The sequence below is a fragment of the Trachemys scripta genome, chromosome 4 (assembly GCF_013100865.1).
Source record: "Trachemys scripta elegans isolate TJP31775 chromosome 4, CAS_Tse_1.0, whole genome shotgun sequence".
NCBI lineage: Eukaryota > Metazoa > Chordata > Testudines > Emydidae > Trachemys > Trachemys scripta.
In genome coordinates this window covers 76,596,009-76,617,439 of record NC_048301.1, presented here as the reverse complement: position 1 = coordinate 76,617,439, position 21,431 = coordinate 76,596,009, and positions in this window count along the sequence as shown.

Here is a 21,431-nt window from a genome sequence, read left to right as displayed (position 1 = left end):
TAGTCCACGAAAGCTTATGCTCTAATAAATTTGTTAGTCTCTAAGGTGCCACAAGTACTCCTGTTCTTAATATAGAGCTAGTGAAGGTCTGTCTACATGCACTGGGAACCACACTCCCAGCTGCTGTGTAGACATAGCCATTGAGGCCCCCATCCACCAATTCACTATGTGCAGGCACACTATTGCACTTGGGTAGAGCCTCATTGAAGTAAGTGTGCCTAAGTCACTTTTGATCACATTACTGATAATGTCAAGTGTTTCCTAGTATTAGCCATGCAGAACCACTGACACTAAGGAAAGAGCTGGATGCTTATTCTGCCTTATAAAGAAAATATGACTGAAGTTTTCATTGCAGAAAGTTTATTTATGATAACAATTTAAAATAACTATTATATACCTTCAATGTATAGCAGGTCCAATCTTGAGATCTCAGACAATATTCGAAAAAAAGTAAAAAGTATTTTTGTCTTAATTTAACAAATGAGAAAACAAACTTGCCCAACAGTTTAGAAGTCAAAAAACAAGTCTATGATCATTTAGTTCTCCTGATATCAAATCACCACTGTCCTGATTAAGGGTCCCCTGCTCTAAGCACTAGACAATGCTGTCTCACCTTTCCCGGTGGAATTACTCCATTTCATTACATTTAATATCTGTACATACAATGGAAGTATAAAGCTGAAAGCAATCTGTAATGCTGCCAAGGGAAACTAAAGTACTGTACTTATCCTACCTCTTTTAAAAATGAGTATAGCCCATTTTCCAAGAGGAAGGGAATTTATCCCATAAAAAAAGAAACATAGCGCATGCGACACTGGAAGAGGCAGAAAGAAATAAGAATCTTGAGATCCCTGGTGGGCTTTGAAGTACTGGGCAGATAGAAAATCTCTTTTGGCTTGTAAAGAAACACGGTAGCCACAAACAGGGAATAAGAATCATTTTTACAGGGTTGCTATTTGGAGTATAACTGCACTTCAGTATACAGTGTTCTCCCTAACTGAAATTAATTAAATGTCTGACTGCTTTTGCCTGGGAAAAAAGTGTACGATATTTTTCCATTTGTCCCTACCCTAGGCTGCTTATTCACCTCATACATATTTTAAATGACATAATTCAGCTTCCATATTAATGTTAATTATTAGAGAAGGTAATCAACTATTCGAACTCACATTTTTCTGCTTTACTCATAAAATGACAGAACTGCATCAGATTTAATATCTGTATGTAAGACATGAATAAAAGCAAAATCAATGCTAACAGCATCTGTAATGCTAACAAAGAAACCTAAACATGTATCCTACATTTCCTTTAGCATTAGCATAGCACATTGTCCAATGAAAGGGGCCACTCTTGAATGTATCCCATAAAAACAGAAATATATCATATGTATAGTCCATGTGGGTTCACAGTTGCCTAAAATTGAGTGAAGATAAATTTAAAATCTATGCCGTAATTACAGCTGTGTGGGGGGAAATTTATCCTTAGAATTATGCACTGACAATATATACTCTCTTGACTGGGTTCCCTTTCAAATCATGGTTGAGGTGCATTAGAGTTGGTCAATATGGGGACGCTTGCACTGCTTATGCCTGTATAATACCTGTTCTGTGGATAAAAGGTTTAAATTTCCAGGGCTGTCAATCTGTTACCTTTCATAACCAATAAGGCTCTGATCCAAAGCCCATTACAGTCAATGGGAGTCTTTCCAGTGACTTCAATGTAGAAAAGACAATCTGTTGTTTTGTAACCTCCATTTGTAAGTGATTAATAAAGTCATTACAGTATAATCCCCTACCACAGAACATAAATGAATTACATAGGCCATATTCCTGTTAAACTACTCTGTATCTTCCTCTTTTTGGGCAAGGGGAGGAGGAAAGGGAATGTTCAATTATTGTTATTAAATTTAATTACATTGCTATTTTAAAATGCACTTCTGGGAGAACTATTCTGTTACCCACAGTTCCTACAGTAACTGTGTACATAGTGTGGTTGTTTACTGGTAAAACACTTAATGCAGTTAGCTGTTGCTATAGGCAACGGGACCCATATTTCTGAGGGAGCTTGCTTCATTGCTACCAAACAGTGATCCTAAATTGTGTTTCACTTTTCCTGCACTTGACACCAAGCACCTTTCTACCTATTTAAAGTATTGTCTTATGTGTTTTCCACAACAAATTGTTACTGCACAAGATTGTGCATGGCAGCTCTTAGGAGTTGCAGCGCAGAAGGTATGGCCCAGGAAGAAGTGGAGTGGGGCTTTCCACCACCCAAACAACACAGGGTTGCTGCAGGTCCCAAACTGATGAAGCTTAGAGCAACTTCCTTATAACTGCTCTTCTTGAGATTCTTCTCTCTAACTCCCTACCTCTTCCCCAGACTCTGAATGTTTGACTGCAGATCAGCCTCAGAGATGGGATGCTTATAGGAATATTTGTGCAACAGGTACAGTTTGGAAGCCTTAAAATTCAACTTCACCTGCCGAAAGGGAGTATTCTGCATGTCAGATTGAATTTTAAGGGTTCCATGAATTTGTGATAAAATTAGAGAATTATATCTGTGCTATAAAATGCCACAGGATGGTTCAGTAAACTCAGAAAAAGAAGTATATTATGTAAGGTTTTAAACATAAATGCCTACAGAATCCTATTAGTTTCATCTCTAGTAAATTCTAAGGTGCACAAACAAAAAAACAAACATGTAATAATCTAATCTAACCTAACCACATAGATTTCTTTTTTAAACAGGAGCTCAGTGATATTCAATAGCAGTCACCCCGCCAACAGTGAAAAGGGAAATGTAAAGCTGCAGTACTAAGTGCTTTCCTGAATTCCTATTTGCTGAATTTTGCTCACTGTATTACTGCCTTGTGGTGCTTGTAACAGCTACTTATTTTGTTTTTCTCTCTCTCATGAAAATTGTCATGTTGAATTCAATAGACGGTTGGGGCGCAGACTGTTTGTTTTGTTCTGTTTTTGTATAGTGCCTAGCACAATGGGGTTCTGGTCCATAGCTAGGGCTCCTAGGTGCTATGGATACACACACAAGAAAAATAAAGACAAAGGAAATTAAACACTCAGATACACCAAAGGCGGGGGGGAAGTGATGTGTGTGTGGAGAGAAGCCAACTCAAATCACCCTCCCCCCCACAGAAAAAAAATCAGAAGACAGGCTTTATATAACATATTATGCAAGGCTGTTAGGGAAAAAATGGTGATTAAAAGGTTGTGTTTTGTTTGTTTGTTTATTTGCTTGCTTTATCCATGGGTTACTGAAATTCATACTTCAATTTAAACAATGAATTATTTGTAAATTATTATTTAGAACATAAAACATACTATGCCCATATTTACATTCAATTTTTGAGTGTTTATAGATTTTCAGGAAGAAAATTGTTCCTAAATATTTAGAAACTTGGAGCTGAATTGACAAGATACTGCAATGCGTTAGAGAGAGAAAAGAGTCAAAGAAAATCCTGGTGCTTGAGATTCAAGCTGTTTGTAGTTTAAACAGTACCATCTAATATTGTAACACATACAAAAAACATGCAGATCTGAGTTTACCACATTCTTTCTCTAGCTGAAGCCTGGAAGCCATGGTGAGATAGGAAGGGAACAGGGTAGGAAGACGGTAGAACTCATAAGTATGTATACCCTAGAACAAGGCACCATGTGTTTTGCCATTCTATACCCATGAATTTGCATTGCTGCAGAATTGACCTCCAGGATCTGAGCTACCATTTAAAAAAAATAATATTGCTGCTAAAATGATCTGCAGAGAAATATTTAACAATATTGGAATTTAAGTGCTCATGTTTTTTAAAAAAGCTGAGGACCCACAGTTTCCATGTAGGGCCCCAAAAGAGAAGCCAGGTTTTCAGAAAAATCTCAGTAGCTCTGAGCAGCTCCTATTCTTCTTAAGTGTTTCTGATTGCTAAGCACTTCTGAAAATCTGACCACTTCATTTATGCATCTTAAATGAGAGCTAAGTATTTTTGAAACTCTGACCCTAGTTGTGGGTGGTGAGCACTTTTGAGAGTCTAGCCATATGTTTCCAGACTTCATGATTCAAAAAAATAACCTTGAAAACATGACTCAAATATAAACTGATGTAGTGTTGACTTTCTGAGTCTCCAAACAGCATGGAACTACTGAGAAGTGAGAATAGCCCAATTCCTCACAATGATATGTTAACTTTGAGATCTAAAGATGTTTTCTTAAATAATATTATTAATTATTTCACTGCTGATCATTTTAGCAGCAATATTCAGGTAATATGATTATACCACAATTCCAAACTGCCTCCAGTAACTCCCTGGTACCAACTGCCCTACCTCACTGCCAAAGCCTCTAGCTTTCCTCTGACAATTTTTATGATTCAGCTAGGTAGTGCCATTACAAAAATTCACTTCATCCTGAAAGCAGAAAATGTGGGAATGACATACAATAAACTGAATTGAATATCAAAATTAATGACACAGAAGTTAGCATATTGATTGTGTTTGTCACATAGTGAGCTGGCCCTTCAAGGAAGTTGGAACTCAGCCTCACCTGTATCAGGTGTGGCCCAACTCCCTAAGTAAAGAGAATGAGTCCAGGGATCACATGATGGAAGCATGTGACTCAGAACCAGGCCTGCTGGGAGATATGAAGAGCAGCCTGCATTCAATGAGGGAGACTCCAGGTGTACATTAGCTCTGAGAGTGAGTGCTTTGTTAAAGACTATTGGGGGGAAAAAGGCTTGTGAAGAGGCGTAAGTTGAGTAGGTCTCCTTTGAAGAAGGTGGGGAGAGAGATCTGCAGGGAAGAAAATCTTGCTAGAGGAAAGTCTCAGTAGGTACATGACGTTAGTACCCTACACTAAGGGTAGTGATCCTGCCTAGGTGGGAAATTGGTATTGTTTTGATCTTTAAGTTAATAAAGCAGACTCCCCAAAAGTGAAGATTATTAGGACTAAATCCTCTGTGATTATCTGGGGAAGAAGGAGAAACTGAGGCAGCAGACAAGCCCAAAGTTGATTGGGTAAGTCTCTGCTACAGTGTTGTTCAATAAAAATCTCAAATTATTTAATGCCTCTGATTCGCTTCACAATATCCACTAGAGTGCCAGAGTCAGAGAATCCAAGAACATTGCAATAACACTTATTCCTCATTGCTGTGGAGTATTACTATTGATAATGGATAGGGAACCTTTGTCTGACCATCACACGTTGTATGTGTCAAATATTTATTGAATGCCTAAATACACAAGGATGTCTTCTTATTCTTTGTATATCTGGAAGCAAGGGGAAGCCTTAGGAAAATGAGCTCTGAAAATTAACAGTTGGTAATGTCTCTGATAAGTATATCCTTCATTTTACCTGTTGTTGTCTTTACATAATGCCAGCAGGTAAATGCCTCTAGCTAAAAATAATAATCAATTATCCCCCTATTCAGGTCAGATCTTTCTGAAGATAACTGATGTGTAGTTCCGGCCAATTTTAACTGTGAAAATAGAATTCTCTTTTTACCTTCCCAGTCAGTCACTCAGGCTCAAACATAATCTATGGAATGGAGGTGGAAGAGTGGAACTCAAAGCTCCTTTGAAACTTGTTTGCAAAAATAGTTTTAAAAGGAAAAATAAAACACAGCAGTTTAATTATATGAAAAAATATATATATCAGACTATTTGCATCTGAAAATCCCTCCAGAAAAGGAGAAAAGTGGGGCTGATGACACTTTTCCTGTAACACTAATAAATAGTGTCTGCTTACTGTTTCTCCTCTAGCCTTCTCCCTTTTCTCATCTGGCTATAAACAGATATTCCTCCTTTGCTGTTGCACTTTTGAAACAATAAACAAGAGGTGGATCCCTTCAGTGGCACCCTAGTGTTCCTCTCCAAGGATGTGAAGCTACTGTTCTTTTTCACGAACACTGCAATATGCTCTTAGCTCACTAGAATAATGTTGGAGATGATGACTCAGTATGGGGGTGGCCTACACTCCAAGAAGGCCTGGATCATGTTTTCAGCCTGCTGACTGACCCTGGTCGTGGGGGTATTTCTATTTCCCTTGACATAGCTGAGATTTAAAGCTTCTATTGGTTCCTCACATGCAAAGGGCTTCATGTGGAGGAGGAAAAGATATTGCATTATTACCAATCACATATATCTGAAAGTCATGAGTCAGGCTCCAAAGTATCATGATATTGGATTAAAAATAATGAGATTCTCAAAAAATAAATAAATAAAAATAACCTTTGAGGGTTTTTCTTTTATTATTATTTGCTTTCTGGGTTCTGATTCATGTTTTCAAGCTTCTCTCTGCTACCAGGATATTGAGAAACTTTTTCTTTTAAAATGAAGGCTGGAATTCTCACATAATAAAATGTTTCCAAGAGCTGGGGCCTTAAAAATAACACCAAATATTGTGAGACTTGTGAAAAATTCAGAAGAGTTGGTAACAGATGCTCATCTTCACCTGAACTGTTCCTTTCAGATTACATTTCACATGGTCTGAATTAAGTTTAAGATGTCTGTTCAGACACCAATCTATAGCAAACACACACAAACATTCAGATAGCATGATCTCTACTACTTAAACCAGGCATATCTAGAAGATGTAAAAGAGTTCAGAACCCATTGGTATAACAATTCAGGCATCTATTACTTCACCCAAATTGCCATTATTTGGTAGCGGTGGTATTGTGCTTATAACCTCTTGGTCTGCCTCTCAGAACTAGAGGGTGACATAATGAACACTTAAATAGATCAGATCCCATCGAGCAGAAGGCAGTGGTTAACTGGACACAGATCCTTTCATGGGGACATGTAATCCAATGAACTTTTGAGGGCCACATGCAGCGTTCACTTCAGGGGCAAAAAGATTTGTCCATGGCAAATGCTAAGTCATCTAATTTAATGAGGATTCTTCTTTTCTTTCTTTCTTTTTTTTTTTTTTTTTTTTAAAAGCAGGTATCTGACCATTGCAGTGCCACCTTGTTGGATGAGTGCCAAATGTCCATCCATGGGGCAGTAAGTAGCAGCAGGCAAAGAGGAAATGGGAGGTTCAGATTAACCCCAGAAAATATAAATGTTAATTACAAAAGGTTTGTGTTGTTGTTGACAAAATTGAGCTATCTAAAGCTCATGAAACTTCCATGACACATCAGAATTTTTTGTGAAAAATGTCACTGGACATTTTTTCCATGTGTACTTGTATATTAGATTGAACACAGGGCTAAATTCAAAGCCAGGCTCTACAACTGACTAACAATACTGTCAAGACTGGGTCATGGGCAATCAGCATAGGGGCTAGAGTCAGAGTCAGCTGCCAGGAATTGGAGTCATGGGTTGATCAAGGGTCAGAAACATGGGGCCAGAGTCAGGCATCCAGGTGAAGTCAGGAGAGTTGGTGCTGGGAGGTAAGGCTGAGATTAGGAATGAGAAGTCATATACAGAAGAAAAGGTCAATTCAGAAACTGGGTCCTGGAGCCAGGAGGTAAAGCAAAGGTCAGGACCTGGGGATTAAGAGCAGTATAAGGAAGCAGGGACTGAAGCAGGAGCTAGCTGGTGATCTGCCTGTAACCTCCCCCAACTAAAATAGTATGTTTGGGCCAATCTCAAATATCCTGTCAGTTGGGCCTTTTGTGTGTGGCACATCCTGTGGTGGTTGGGCCCCTGAGGCTCATGACTTGCCTAGTGTTTCTGCTGCCACAGCTGTTAGGTGATGGCATGGAGTGGTTGCCTCCAGGGCAATCCACAGACCCAAGTCCTAGTCCTGCTTCTTCTTACACTTATCTGGCATTTTACCAATATTATGTAGTAAAACCTTTCTAATGTAGGTTAATAGCACTCCTATTTTACAAACAGGGAAACTGAGGCACAAGTTCAGAAGCTTGCCAAAGGTAGTGTCAGAAGAACACAGATCTCCCAGAGTATAGCTCTGTGCTGAATCCACCAAGGCATACTGCATGTATTATTACTACTTAATATTCTTTACAGTGTCCTTGAGCACTCAGCAGTATAGAAAAAAATACAAGGTCCCTGGACAAGGAGCTACAAATCAGTATTAGATAGTTTGTAATGAGGAGGGGTAACAGACAAAGGTAACCTCAAGAAAACATGGTTACTCAACAAGGAGATGGTTGTGGGGAAAATGGAGAAATAAGGCATTGAGACTGGCCTCATTGGTGAAGCAGAATGTAAGAAGTGGGTAAATGTGCTAAAGGACAAGGAAAATAAGTAGGGAAGATAGTTATGTGAGGCCCTGATGGTGGAGAAATTCAAGGAGCTGGGAGTAGGCTGATATGGTTATAATGACAGTCCAAACTGATCTTAGTGGCTGCACTTCATATGAACTACAGTGTATGTTAAGGAAGTCAGTGAGGAGAGGTTACAATTATCAAGCTTCAAGCTGATAAGGGGATAGAGAAGAGTTTTAGCTGCCTGGACAGAAAAAAGGCTCAGATCTTTAAGATGTTTTGCAAAGAAGTGGCAAGATTTGAACCTGGCCTAATATAAGGAGCAAGGGAAATGGAGGAGTGGAAGATGACCCCCCAGGTTACAGGTATGTGTCACAGAGAGGATGATATTGTCAACAGTAACAGAGAATTGAGGGAGTAGACACAGTTTGGAAGGAAATCAGTTTTTGCCATGGAAACATTCAATCAGTACTGAGATATCCAGGAATGAATCCTCCTCAAGTGCACAAATATACATCCATTTCCCCTACATCCCCCTTTTACTTCAGACAGAAAACACCTTTAATATTTCAAGCTGCAGTAGCTTTTGGTATGGGCCTGGGGGGGGGGCGCAAATCATAAGAGAGCAACCAATCAAGGAGTGCAAAAACATGCAAAACAAATTGGCAAAATATTTTTTTCTGATGTTCGGCAAAACAACATTCACTAATTTTGTGCAAGTCCAAATCATTAAATTTCTTCCAAGAAAAAACAAACAAAAAGGAACACCAAAAAATTTCAATTGTTTCTGGATATAGAGGAGCTAAAACCATTTTTTTACCTCAAAGAATCTCCTCTTGCCCACCCAAGACAAGAACAAAGATTTTTTTTTTAAATTGAATTTGCTGAAGATGTAATATTTTCCACATATTTCTACAGAATCATTACGCTTGACTTGAACCAAACAGGCTGAGGACAGTGTTACCTGATGCAACCCATATTTAACCAGAGAAGGCTGAAACTAGGCATTTCTATTCCACAGGAAATTCTGACAACTCCAAAAAGATTTTGTTCTGAATCAGACAAGAAAAAACAAGAAATTCAAAATTTCCAATAATAAGGTGAGTCTAATATCCTGGGACTGATGAGGCTACAACTACGCTGCGTACAAAATTTCCAACGCAACAGAAATCCTCCAAAAATCATTTTGGAAAAATCAAAATGTTTCAATTTGAGGTGGTTTTTTGAAGCAAAACAGAGCAGCCAGTTGCCCTGACTCCCAAAGGCCTGCTCTCACTGTCTCAACTTCAGGCGACTTCCCAGCTGGCTTGACTTCATGAGATACGGCTCATTGGGAGTCCCTCTGGGGTCAGGAGAGTCCTCCACTGCACAGTGAGAAGCCTAGAAACCCTGAGAGCCCCATCTCAAGCTGAGATTCTCAGAGCTTCAAGGCTCCCCCGAGCTCTGCAGCAGGGAACCTGGAAGCCTTGGTGTCCTCAACTTCATGGAAGACCCCAGAGCAGCAGGTAAGGACCTCTTTGCAGTACTGAGCACAATAATGCAAGTGCTCTGCAAATAATATTTATTGAATTTACTTTTATGCATAGGCTGTACTCATCGGTAGGCATGTATTATATGATCACACAAACGGTGCTGTTCAGGATAAATTATCCATGTATTACATTCCTCAGTTTAAGCATCTGTAAAATGGAGATAATACTGACATCTCCCTGTCTTGTTTCAGGCTTTCAAAAACAGAACAGTTCTAAAAGTATTTTCTCCAACCGACATTACTGGTATTTGCATTTTGCAGATGCACAGTCTGTGACTGTTAAAATCTATGGATCTTCTGGGTTTCCGTTACTATTCCAAGTGAATGGAAGAGGAAGCGAAGCCAGGTTCCTTTGTGTATAAATTAATATCAGCTTAATTTAAATAAACAGCATACATAGGTATTGAGAGGACCACTTACAAGGCAGAATTTACCAGGAATGCCAAGTACTAGAGAAGAAGGATGGCCCAATGGTTACGGTGCAATACTGAAACCCCAAAGAGAACCAGGTTCTAGTCCCTCCTGTGCTACATATTCCCCATGTGACACTGGGAAAGTCACAAAGGCATGTCTTCACTGCAAAGTTAACTTAGGTTCTTATGCAAGTGTTGCCCCCAACCCTATTCCCAAAAGCTCACTCAAGTGCAGTTGTGCTTTAAACTCAAACTGCCCTGTCCGGGGGGCGGGAGAGAGGATCAGCTAACTGTTTCATGGGAATAAAGTGCTTTGAAGATATAAAGTGCTAGTTAAATATTCTAGTCTCTGAACTGTAATAAAAAAAAATCTGATGTTAACACAAATAAAAATAACTCCCTATAATTAAATGGTTCAGACCCCCTGCCAACTCTGCAGTGTATCAGCCTTCGTCTCATTCAGGATCTAGCACACACAGGTCCAAGCCTGCTGAGCTGTCCCCATTACAACAGGGCAAACAAACATGTTTTCTTTGTGCTCTGTCAATAATTAAATTTCCTCTGCTTCGCTGAGGATCCCCCATTGGCAGTGAAAAGTACAAGGTATTTTAGTGGGTCAGACTCTGGCTGTTTTTATTATTTCAAACATGACAGACTGCATTTTTAACTTTCAAATCAACCAGCCAGGCAGCTTTGTCTCTTAAGTCTACTCAGTGATGGTTGGCAAAATTTCATTTCATGGGAATAAAAAGCTCAGCAAGATATTATCCCTCCTTTACCAAGGAGAGATAAGAAGAAAAATGTAAAGCATTTCCAAGCAATATGTTTTCCCTTAGCCTGAGATTCTGTGACCATTATTAAGCTGGCACGGCTGTTTAGGGTTCACCAGAGCTAGTGCAATGAATTGCCTTGTATTGATCAATTGCCCTCTGGCAAATGGGTAACTAAAGACTCTGAGGCCTACATTTTCAAAAATGGTTACTGTTTTTTGGGGTACATAACATGAAACACCTTGGACCCCATTTTCAGAGGTGCTAAGCACTTGCAATACTCACTAACTTCAATGGCAGCTGTGGAGGCTCAGCACTTCCGAAAATTAGGTCCAAGGAATCTCAAAATAGGCATTCAAAATTTGAAATACCCCAAACCCATGGCCAATTTTGGAAACAATGGGCATAAAAAGCTGTACAGGTAGTAACAGGTAATATGGATTCTTTAGTTCACACAGCTAGAGGCCTGCATTCTTTGGAAGCAGAAGGCTATTACTTCCATTCCACAATGCTGCATGAATATGGTTAATATATATATAAATTGTGGAGGATCCAATCCTGTTCCCATTGAAGTCACTGGACATTTTGCCACTGGCGTTAATGAGAACAAGGGCATACCCTTAATCTTAAAAATAAATTTATTTAGTACTCTGGAAAAGAGCAATTTTAAAATGGATTTATGTTTAATTTGTCCACATTTCCAGGGTCCAATTTTCCCCCCATTTCATGCTGATTTCAGCTCGCATTGGTATGAGTGGAAGTTACTTCCGCTGCAGTAGGAAAAGATATTCCTTGGCTGCTTCAGTTACAGAGGATTGTACATTTAAAATGGAAAGGGAGAAAGTAACATTTCAGTGCTCTTAGAGTCAGTGAGCTCTCTTGAGAGGCTGCTTAACTTCTCCCAAAGTGGATCTGATAGCACAAGTGGAGTTAATAAGTTAATCACAAGATGAACCATAAACATTAGAGATGGAAAAGAACTGTTAACAAGAATTTAGAAAGTGGCCTCAAAGAAGATTGAGATCTTTCACTGTCTAGTGATGGAATTTCATAGAAAACTCAGTGAGCTTCTTAACATATATTTATAATGCCCCAACCACTAGCCTCATAGGCCTTTCCCCCCCTCCACCCCCGCCCGAAGTCTGCAGCTCCATGTGACCCAGACTATTTGAATATTTGCCTATTCAATACCCTCTAGTCACTCTTCCTAGACAGGACAGGATTGAGCCTTAGTTTAGTTTCTACTGATATATTAAGTTAAATGATAGTCCTGGGAGTCGCTCTCTTGGAGTTCACTCACTGTCCAAGAGCAGTGCACAAATTAAAGCAATTGCCCAACGAGTTTTAGCCTCCTAACACTTGTCTCCCACATTTGCAATAAGGGAGCTTTGGCTATGACAAGCATAAGGAGGGATATGATAGAGGTCTATAAAATCATGAATGCCATAGAGAAAGTGAATAGAGAAGTGTTATTTAACCTTTCATATAACACAAACAATTAAATTTATAGGCAACAGGTTCAAAACAAACGTATGGAAGTATTTGTTCATATAATGCACAGTCAACTGTAGAACTCATTGCCGAGGGCTGTTATGAAAATCAAATGTATAACTGGGTCCAAAAATGAATTAGATAAATTCACAGAGGATAGGTCCATCAATGGCTATTAGCCATGATGGTCAGGGACACAACCCTGTACTCCGGGTGTCTCTAAACCTTTGACTACCAGAATCTGGGATTCAATGATGGGGGATGGATCACTCAGTAAATTGCCCTGTAATTGTATTTGAGTAATATGTCTTCTCAAAGCAAATTTTGTCTAGGTGGCAATGCACGGAGTGACTCCTCTTTCTTTATCCCTTCACAAGCAGAAGCAGTTTGTAGGGCATAATAAAAACATATCCCCCTACCAAGTCATTGGAATCAGGTTAGGATGCTATGAGCCTGTAAGGAAGCAGCAAAGACAGCTCCTTCTATCACAACTGCACAACACTTGACCTTGGGAAAAGCTTAGTGTTGACTGTTACCAAAGGGATTAGCAAATGTTCCATTTTTCCAACACTGTCTTCAAATACTTTGATGAGCAATTAAAATGCTAATTAAAAAAACAATCCAAAATTCTGTACTTGGAAGGTTGTGAAATAATAAGCTCTTGTACACTCACTGCAATTGGAAGCTATAAGAAGGTCATAATACAGATGGAGCAGAAAGGTGTTAAGGAGAGCAGCTGTGCTTCCATAAATATTATGCTGATAATTTCTTGAGGTTGCTTTGTTTGTTCGTAATTTTTTTTAAATGAACACATGTGGCAATGCATGATGTCTCTTGTACTGTCAACATCACCACCTTGGAATTAGTGGCTAGATTCAACCTCTCTTTTTGCTGCTTGTATTTGCACAAGACCCCAGTGTGCAGGTGGGTTTCCCTTCTAGTTCTGAAATGTTTCAACTGAAAGGCAGTCAAAAAGATGCTCTTAAAATTCATCCCTGTGCAGCAGGCCTGCACAAGACAACTTTCACAGTACTGTAAATACCAAGGATACAAAAATTTTAAATTAGCCTCCCAAATATTATGAGATTGGCTTAAAAATAATATTTTAAAAATAGTAATTTGGGGATAATTGAGGGGTTTTTTTTTTAAATAAACTTTAGCATATAGAATGCACTCACTTCATGTTTTCAAGCCAATCTCTGCAACCATCACAGCTACAAACTTTTTTTTTTATTTTTAAATTAAAGCTGAGATTCGTATGTAATCACATAAATCCAGGAGCTGGTGCTTTAGGAAAAACACCAAATATTATGACACACTTAATAAAAATCATGAGAGATAGGAACACTGTGCTATGAACCACTTAAGTCCTATTTTGCAGGCTTATGTGGTGCGTTATTGCTAGTCCTGTACACAGGTGAATTTAACCTTAAGAGAATTTAACTCGTTTTCAGTTAAGTTGTATAAATAGCCAGTATCTTTCTATCACTTTTCCTACTGTTATGCATACTCAGGGGAATGCTGGATTAAATTCTCTATAGCCCATATTACAGCATGCTGTACAAAAAAAAAAAATCAAAAACAGAACAAAAACCACATTTCACCGCTGTTGCTATGAAGACCCTATAGGCAACTCTGAAATCCCCTTACATTATACCTTAAGTAATGAGACAGGAGGGAATTCATGTTCACATGTAATTCACAGTTTGATGTGAATATGATTCCCTCCCTCAACACTGTTTATCAAAATCTTGTTTATTTAATAAATTATCCACTTGCCTTCCCTCTCCCTTATTAGTACTTAGGGCTGACTAAGGCTGCTTAAAACATCTGTCATGCTGCAGTTAATGCAACACAGGAGACTGAAGTCTCCATTACAATGCATTGACTTCATCAAATATACTGCAGAATTTGTTAAAAGCAACTTTGATGATTCCCCCACCCCCCACAACAAAAAAAATGTTTAGGCATTAAAGAGAAACTCACACACTGCAGCAAAGTTACTAGAAGACTATCTCCCCTCCCTACACCCACTTCCTCCCCCCAAAAGGACTATGATACATTAACAAAACAAAACAAAAAAGAGTTCTTTTGAAAAACAGAGTTCTCACCGTGGTTGTTGCAGGATAACTGCCACTGTATTTCCCCTCAGTAGTCCAGCAAGGGTACCCATACTTCCAGCTCCCCAGCTGTGCCCCTTCTCTCTCCCTTCTGACCAGGATATTCCCAGGCTGCACAGTTTCTTGCCTTCACTGTACATTTCCCACCAAAGACAGTCTTTGCCTAAACAGAACTGCTTGCTTTCTCTTCAGAGAAGAGAAGACAACAGTGTAATTGCTCCAGCTGTAAGTTTCCATACAGTTCTTTCTAAGCAAACCGACTTTATTCTTAAGGTAAAAATCATTCCAGAGAAAACATATTAAAAACAATAAAATAACCTACATACATGCAATAAGCTTACCAGGCATCACCCCACGCTAGAGATTTCATTGAGATTGCAAGTTCATGAGAGCTTCAGCTCTGAACAAGCACATAGTCCTATGGGGCCTCAGTAGACCAAGTCTCTCCAAGCTTCTCCTAAGGACTGGGGTCCTCCATGGACCAGGGATCCTGTCAGTTTGCTGGACCAGGAAGATTTAAAACCCTGAGTCAGTTTAAAAGCCAGGCTTTTATCCAAAAGTGTTTTCTTTGTCTGTTGGTGTCTGAAGAATCCAATTTGAACTAGTATTGGGGTGGCTTCAAAGGCTGGTAACTGGGGGAGTTCATTAGCAGCCCCATTCACTACTAAGGTACATACAATGCCACAACAACACATACACAATTGCATTTAAATACAATGTACCCCTAAGGTATTAACCCCAATTCAACAACATTCAATAAGGTTTTGCTTAATTCAAGAAAGTTTATTTTAACTCCATATGGTTTGTTCAGGATATTATAGGATATTGTCAGTCTGTCACAATGACCACCAGCACTTATATGTTTTGTGGGTGGTTTAGATTTGTCTTAAAACATAAATTCCTCAAGGTAAGGACCTCTTTGCAGTACTGAGCACAATAATGCAAGTGCTCTGCAAATAATATTTATTGAATTTACTTTTATGCATAGGCTGTACTCATCGGTAGGCATGTATTATATGATCACACAAACGGTGCTGTTCAGGATAAATTATCCATGTATTACATTCCTCAGTTTAAGCATCTGTAAAATGGAGATAATACTGAGTAACGTAAGATAGACAAAATGGATAAACCCTCTTGCTACTGGATGTAAGCCATGCGCTAAATTCCTGGGATTGGGGGTTTAGAGGAAAGTATAACTCTCTCCCTGAAGCATCTGGAATTAGCCACTATGAAGATGTACAACCTGCTCTTCAGAGACAGAGTAAAAGACAGGAGAAAACAGCATAAAGAAACTAAATAATTATTAGCCAAAAAGGAAGAAGTTGCGGCCTGAAGCAGCTAGAGGAAAGATGAACACAGCTATGTCATTTGCAAATTTAAAGAAGCAACCACTAAGAAAGCAGGTAGGGAAAGGCTTTCATAAAAGGGCAAGCCAAAACTAGAAGTCAGAAGATGGGGAAGGTGACTGAACTTCCATCTTATGCAGGACCAGAGAAACATTGGACTTTTGGTTTGAACGACTTTGTGGCATAGACTGGATAAGGAAAACCCTTTTAGGGGAAAACTTGAATGTTTATTTTTGGAAAACAACTCCAAAAATATGGACCTTTATTTCATTTGGCCTGTCACGTTGCATAAATGTGTTGAGCAATAAAAACACAATGCAATAAAAATACTTTCCTCCCTACCCTACACACACAAACACACACAATATGCCTTATAGTTCCTTTGGGGTTAAAGATCTTTGGTAGCTGAATGATGCTAAACAAGTAATCTGCAGTTACTAAACTGTGAAACGAGATTTTCTAATTTTAAAGGCTTAAAGAGATTTCCCTCTCACTAACTAAAATCCCTAATCCTGCAAACATTTATGCATGTGTGTTTAACTTTACTACCATGAGTAGCCCCATTGAAAACAATGGGACTCCTGATGGTAGTAAGTTAAGCGCTCATGTACATGTTTGCAGGATCAGGGCCCAGATGATTAATTACAGTCCTGAACTGCTTGTTAGCTGAGCAGCAGGAATTCCCAGACTCAACAAGTGAAACTTAGAGGAAGTTACTGTTGAATGTGGTTGATGTTTTGTCCGTCAATTAGGTTATTTCAGAATTGAGGCTGAAAGAGATGTTCGGTCTCCCCAACAATACATTACACTGTACATTGAACCATGCAGCCACTTCTAGGGTAGAACAGTGTTAACAGTGGTCAGTCATGCTGCACAGCAGAAAGGGAAGAAGAATACTCTGCCTAAAACTGCCAGGAGAGTTTAGAGCAGCAGAATGTAATTACCTAGATTGGAGTTTAGCCAGGACATTACAAACATTAACACTGAAAATGACACAATCAAGATCAAATTAACACTTCATATAAAATTTGGTATAACAATGCCATTACATTTATTTTGATACTGTTTAGGACAAAAGGGGACTGAATGACATTATATTATATATAAGTAAAATGTGTGTGAGCACTGAGATTTTTGAATGAGTGGTATCACCAAAATGAAGAAATGACTGCCAATGTCTTTAAAAAAATCCTTTGTCAGCTACCTTCCCCTTTATTTCTAAACCTCAACTGCTAGTCCTGCATCATGCCTCTAGATTGATTTATCTTCTGTATGTTAATTTCCCAGCAGATTCTGGCTTTTCTAGGTAAGGTATTTCCCTTAGAGTTTCAGCTCATTTCCACTTCATTTTGCCTCCCTATATCCCTGTAATTCTAGCTAGAAAATATTGTGGTGTTGGCTAGTGAGTTAGATTGCATTGTCTAGTTGACAAGGTGAAAGCAGTTTTGTCTTAATGCAACAGAATCAAGGAGAATTGATTATACTATTAGAGTATTTAAGGAAACAAATGGTGACATTGACACTGATGGAGCATGTCTGATTACAACTGCTGCCCTTATGCAATGAAGAGCAAGAAAAAAACCCATTGAAGGAACTGACATTCATATTTTTATCTATGCACTCAGTACACATAACAAGAGAGTGGTAGGGTAGGTATTTACCACTATATTGAAAGCAAACCTTATGACCACAACTGGAACAGAACTCAGATCCTCCTCCTCCAAAAACACTGTTCCCTTCAACTTGAATTAAAAGAGATAATGTGCTATACAGCTAGGAGTATAAGGCCTATGAAACACTGCAGAACAATTTATGCTTTCATCCTGTAGAAGGCAGTAGCATACACACACAGAGAGAGCTGGATTCATTACAATTCATTGATATTTAAATTCAATATGAAAAAATATTACTTTAAAAAAAATCTGCAGATGGCAATACCATGATTTAATGAAGGAAACATTGATTCTGGTAATGTTTTAAATGAAATTGTTTTCCTTCTCTAATTATCTGTTTTTGTTTGTACTACTGCAGGTCAAGAATTAGTTCTTTCAGCTGTCAAAATAAAAAAAGTTAATATACATTTTAATGTATAGGAGCTATAATGAACACCACAGGGCACGAGCCCAAAACCTTCAGGGCACCTTACCTAAAAGAGATCAGTATTCTACGGGTACGTCTTCACTACCCGCCGGATCAGCGGGTAGTGATCGATCTATTGGGGATCGATTTATTGCATCTAGTGTAGACGTGATAAATCAATCCCTGATCACTCTGCCATCAACTCCGGAACTCCACCACGGCGAGAGGCGGCAGCGGAGTCAACGGGGAAGTGGCGGCCATCAATCCCGCGCCGTAAGGACGGGAGGTAAGTTGAACTAAGGTACGTCGACTTCAGCTACGCTATTCTCGTAGCTGAAGTTGCATATCTTAGGTCGATCTCCCCCCCCAGTGTAGACCAGACCTAAGAAATGGGGGGGAAAATGCCTTAAAACTCCCACTGGAGTGTGTATTTTGGGCTCCATGATGCAAGTTGCTGAGTGCCTTTTAACTCCCTTCAAAGCCAACTGGAAAGTACAGTGAAGCTTCTACAGGAAAGGAAGCATGTCAATCAAGCCAGGGTGATGAGAAGTGGTCAACTTTTCTTGCCACTGTTAAATGTTCATCTCTGTCATTGGTTTCTACTAAAGATGGGTCAAAATCAGATCCCTGATCTCTGAATTTGGGGATAATTCAGCATCCAAACCCAAATCCAGATCTAAACTTCATGTTTGGCTTTCCCTTAGCCTCTGTAATGCAAAATCCATGTGTGAATAGGTCTGACTTTGAGGGTTTGAAATCTGGATGCGAATTCTGAAGATGTACCATCACCACTTTAAATCAGTATCTCAAAAGCTTCACCAAAACATAAGTAACATGCCTTTTTATGGAACAGAGCTGGGCAAAAACACTGAGAGGGTGCTGACTGGGTCAACTGACTTGGGCTCCAGGTGCTCGGGCTGCAGGGATGAAAATTGCTGTGTAGAGTCAGACATTTGGACTTGGGCTGGAGCCCAAGCTCTGGGACCCTCCTCCCTCACGGGATTGCAGCCTAAGCCTGAACATCTACACCGCAATTTTACAGCCCTACAGCCCAAACTCTGCAAACCTAAGTCAGCTGACCCAGGCCAACCGTGGATTTTTAATTGCTGTGTAGACATACTCTCGGAAGTCACAGCCCATTCACCTCTGAAGAAAGATGGGGAAAGAAGGAAGCAGCAGCTGGAGATTAAAAGGAAGAAAGGAAGCATGCCAGCGTGGCCTCTCCAAATTACATCTCCCCTTTTATTGGCTAGAGAAAAAGAAGTCTAGAAAATAAAACATACCCACCTATTCCAGTGGGGGTTCTAATCAGTCAAGAATATTGCTTTCTTTTCTGTAACTATCATCTGTCCCATTCCTGCGTCTTTCATCTCTCTCCTTTCCCGTCCCTTACTCCTGCTCTCATTTTCCTTTCACTGCATTCCTCTCTTTCTGTGGCTGCTATTTTTTTCTTCGACCTCTCTCATTTCCTCTTTGTTCTTCCCCCTATGTGCTTGCACTGAACACATATGTCACTCTAGACTGTGGCTTTTAAAGACAGTGTGTTAGGAGTAGGATTATAGACTAACAGCAGAATCATAAGTATTCCACCAGTGCTGGCATTTGTTTTGGGGAGACAGGGACTTGGCCACAACCCCACCCAGCCATACCACTTGGGATGCATACTGCTGCACTGTAAGCACCAGGATTCCGTCTGACCCCTGTCTAGGTGCACAAGGACGTGGTGAAGGGATACCTACTTGTGCACTCATACAAGGAAAAGCAAGGGTGAAATTCTGGTACCATTGAAATCAATGCCAAAATTGCCATTAACTTCAATGTACCAAGAATTCACTCAGAATCTTTATGCTAGGGAAAATCCTCTTTTGCTTACACTCCATTCCCATATGCTTTTTGCTCCTTTGCTGCACTTTGTGTTTAAGTGCACCCAGGAAGGAGCACAAGAAGCTAGCCTACTCGTACTCCAAATATGTCTTTAAAATGAACATGCAAAAGCTCACAAGGGAGGAACAACTGAAAGTGATCCTTATGTCCTCAGTGTTTGCCAGAACACAAATGCAGGTTGGTGGATAGAGCCTGACAAAGTTGTTTTTCTTCAGATATTTATACCTCAAAGTTATTCATCCTTTCAAAAGTTTGAAGCTGTTCAACTACAAAGACAGACAAGCAAAAATGATAAAAAGAACCACATGGCAGGACCATAAGGAGTGTAGGTGGAAAGATTAAAATGGAGGCATTTATTGTCTAATGCATATTTCCTCACTGCACCTCTCCCCAGACGTACCCTTCCATCACTTCACTCTAATATTTCTGTGCAACTTATCCACATCATTTGTCTTTGTGTTTTTCAGTGTATAAATGAAGCCTGCCGTTTGCTAATGGACAATAGAATAATACCAATAATTGCATGCTGACCCATATTTCATATTTTAATGTGTGTCACTCTGCACCTTCATTATTTCTCTGTGTGTGTTTTTACCGTGGAGAAAAGACTGAGCAGAGAAAATATGTGGCATACAATTGTGCACACACACAAACTTGACAGCTGTCTTTTAGATCTTACCCGTTTAAAAAAATTAATCTAGTGTTAATTGGCATGCCTGTCTCTGAGACATGATACAATTACTTAATGAAAATTAAAAACAAAAAACAAAACACAAAGCAAGGTTTGCACCTTTGTATTCCAATAATCTCTTGACACCACTTTTTGAGTTCTCATTGCACAATGGATGAGGAAGCACAGCACAAAGGCTGCAGTAAGAAGAGAAAAGCATGGCAGGGGAATAATCCTTCCTTTTAACATCAAGTTTTCCGTTTGATCCTGTGGTTTTCTTCCCTCTCGTTTTCTGACTGTGGGTAGCATGAAAACGTCTGGCTGAAGAAGCGATCGAAGGCTCACAGCTACTATTGTGAGCTAACATCTGTCTTTAAATCTACCAGGAGGGGAGGGAACTCTGGGTCTTCTCTTGGATAGGTATGTGGAAATTCACTTCTGGACTAGTCTCAGGCTCATGGTTTCTGCAGGGAATGACTCAACAGAGTAAGTAATAAATCTCATACCACATCTATTAATACAGTCTTCCTCTTCTGAAGACAAAGATCTGAATCTGTCTCCACACAGAACCTCCATACAGGAATGTAAGTTGTAATTACAGCTTCTCTTTCTGGATGAAGTGCACTATTACTTATTATTCTTATTTTAACAACAGATGTTTCTTAAGGCTTGTCTAATCAGCCATACAGTTAATGACCTCTGTGGTGTAGAGTTATAGCACACTATCCTGCCACAAACTAAGAAGCTGCGTGGACCCTGCTGCTTCATACTAACAGTTTGGTAGTAAGAACATAAGAACGGCCGTACTGGGTCAGACCAAAGGTCCATCCAGCCCAGTATCCTGTCTACCGACAGTGGCCAATGCCAGGTGCCCCAGAGGGAGTGAACCTAACAGGTAATGATCAAGTGATCTCTCTCCTGTCGTCCATCATCACCCTTTCACAAA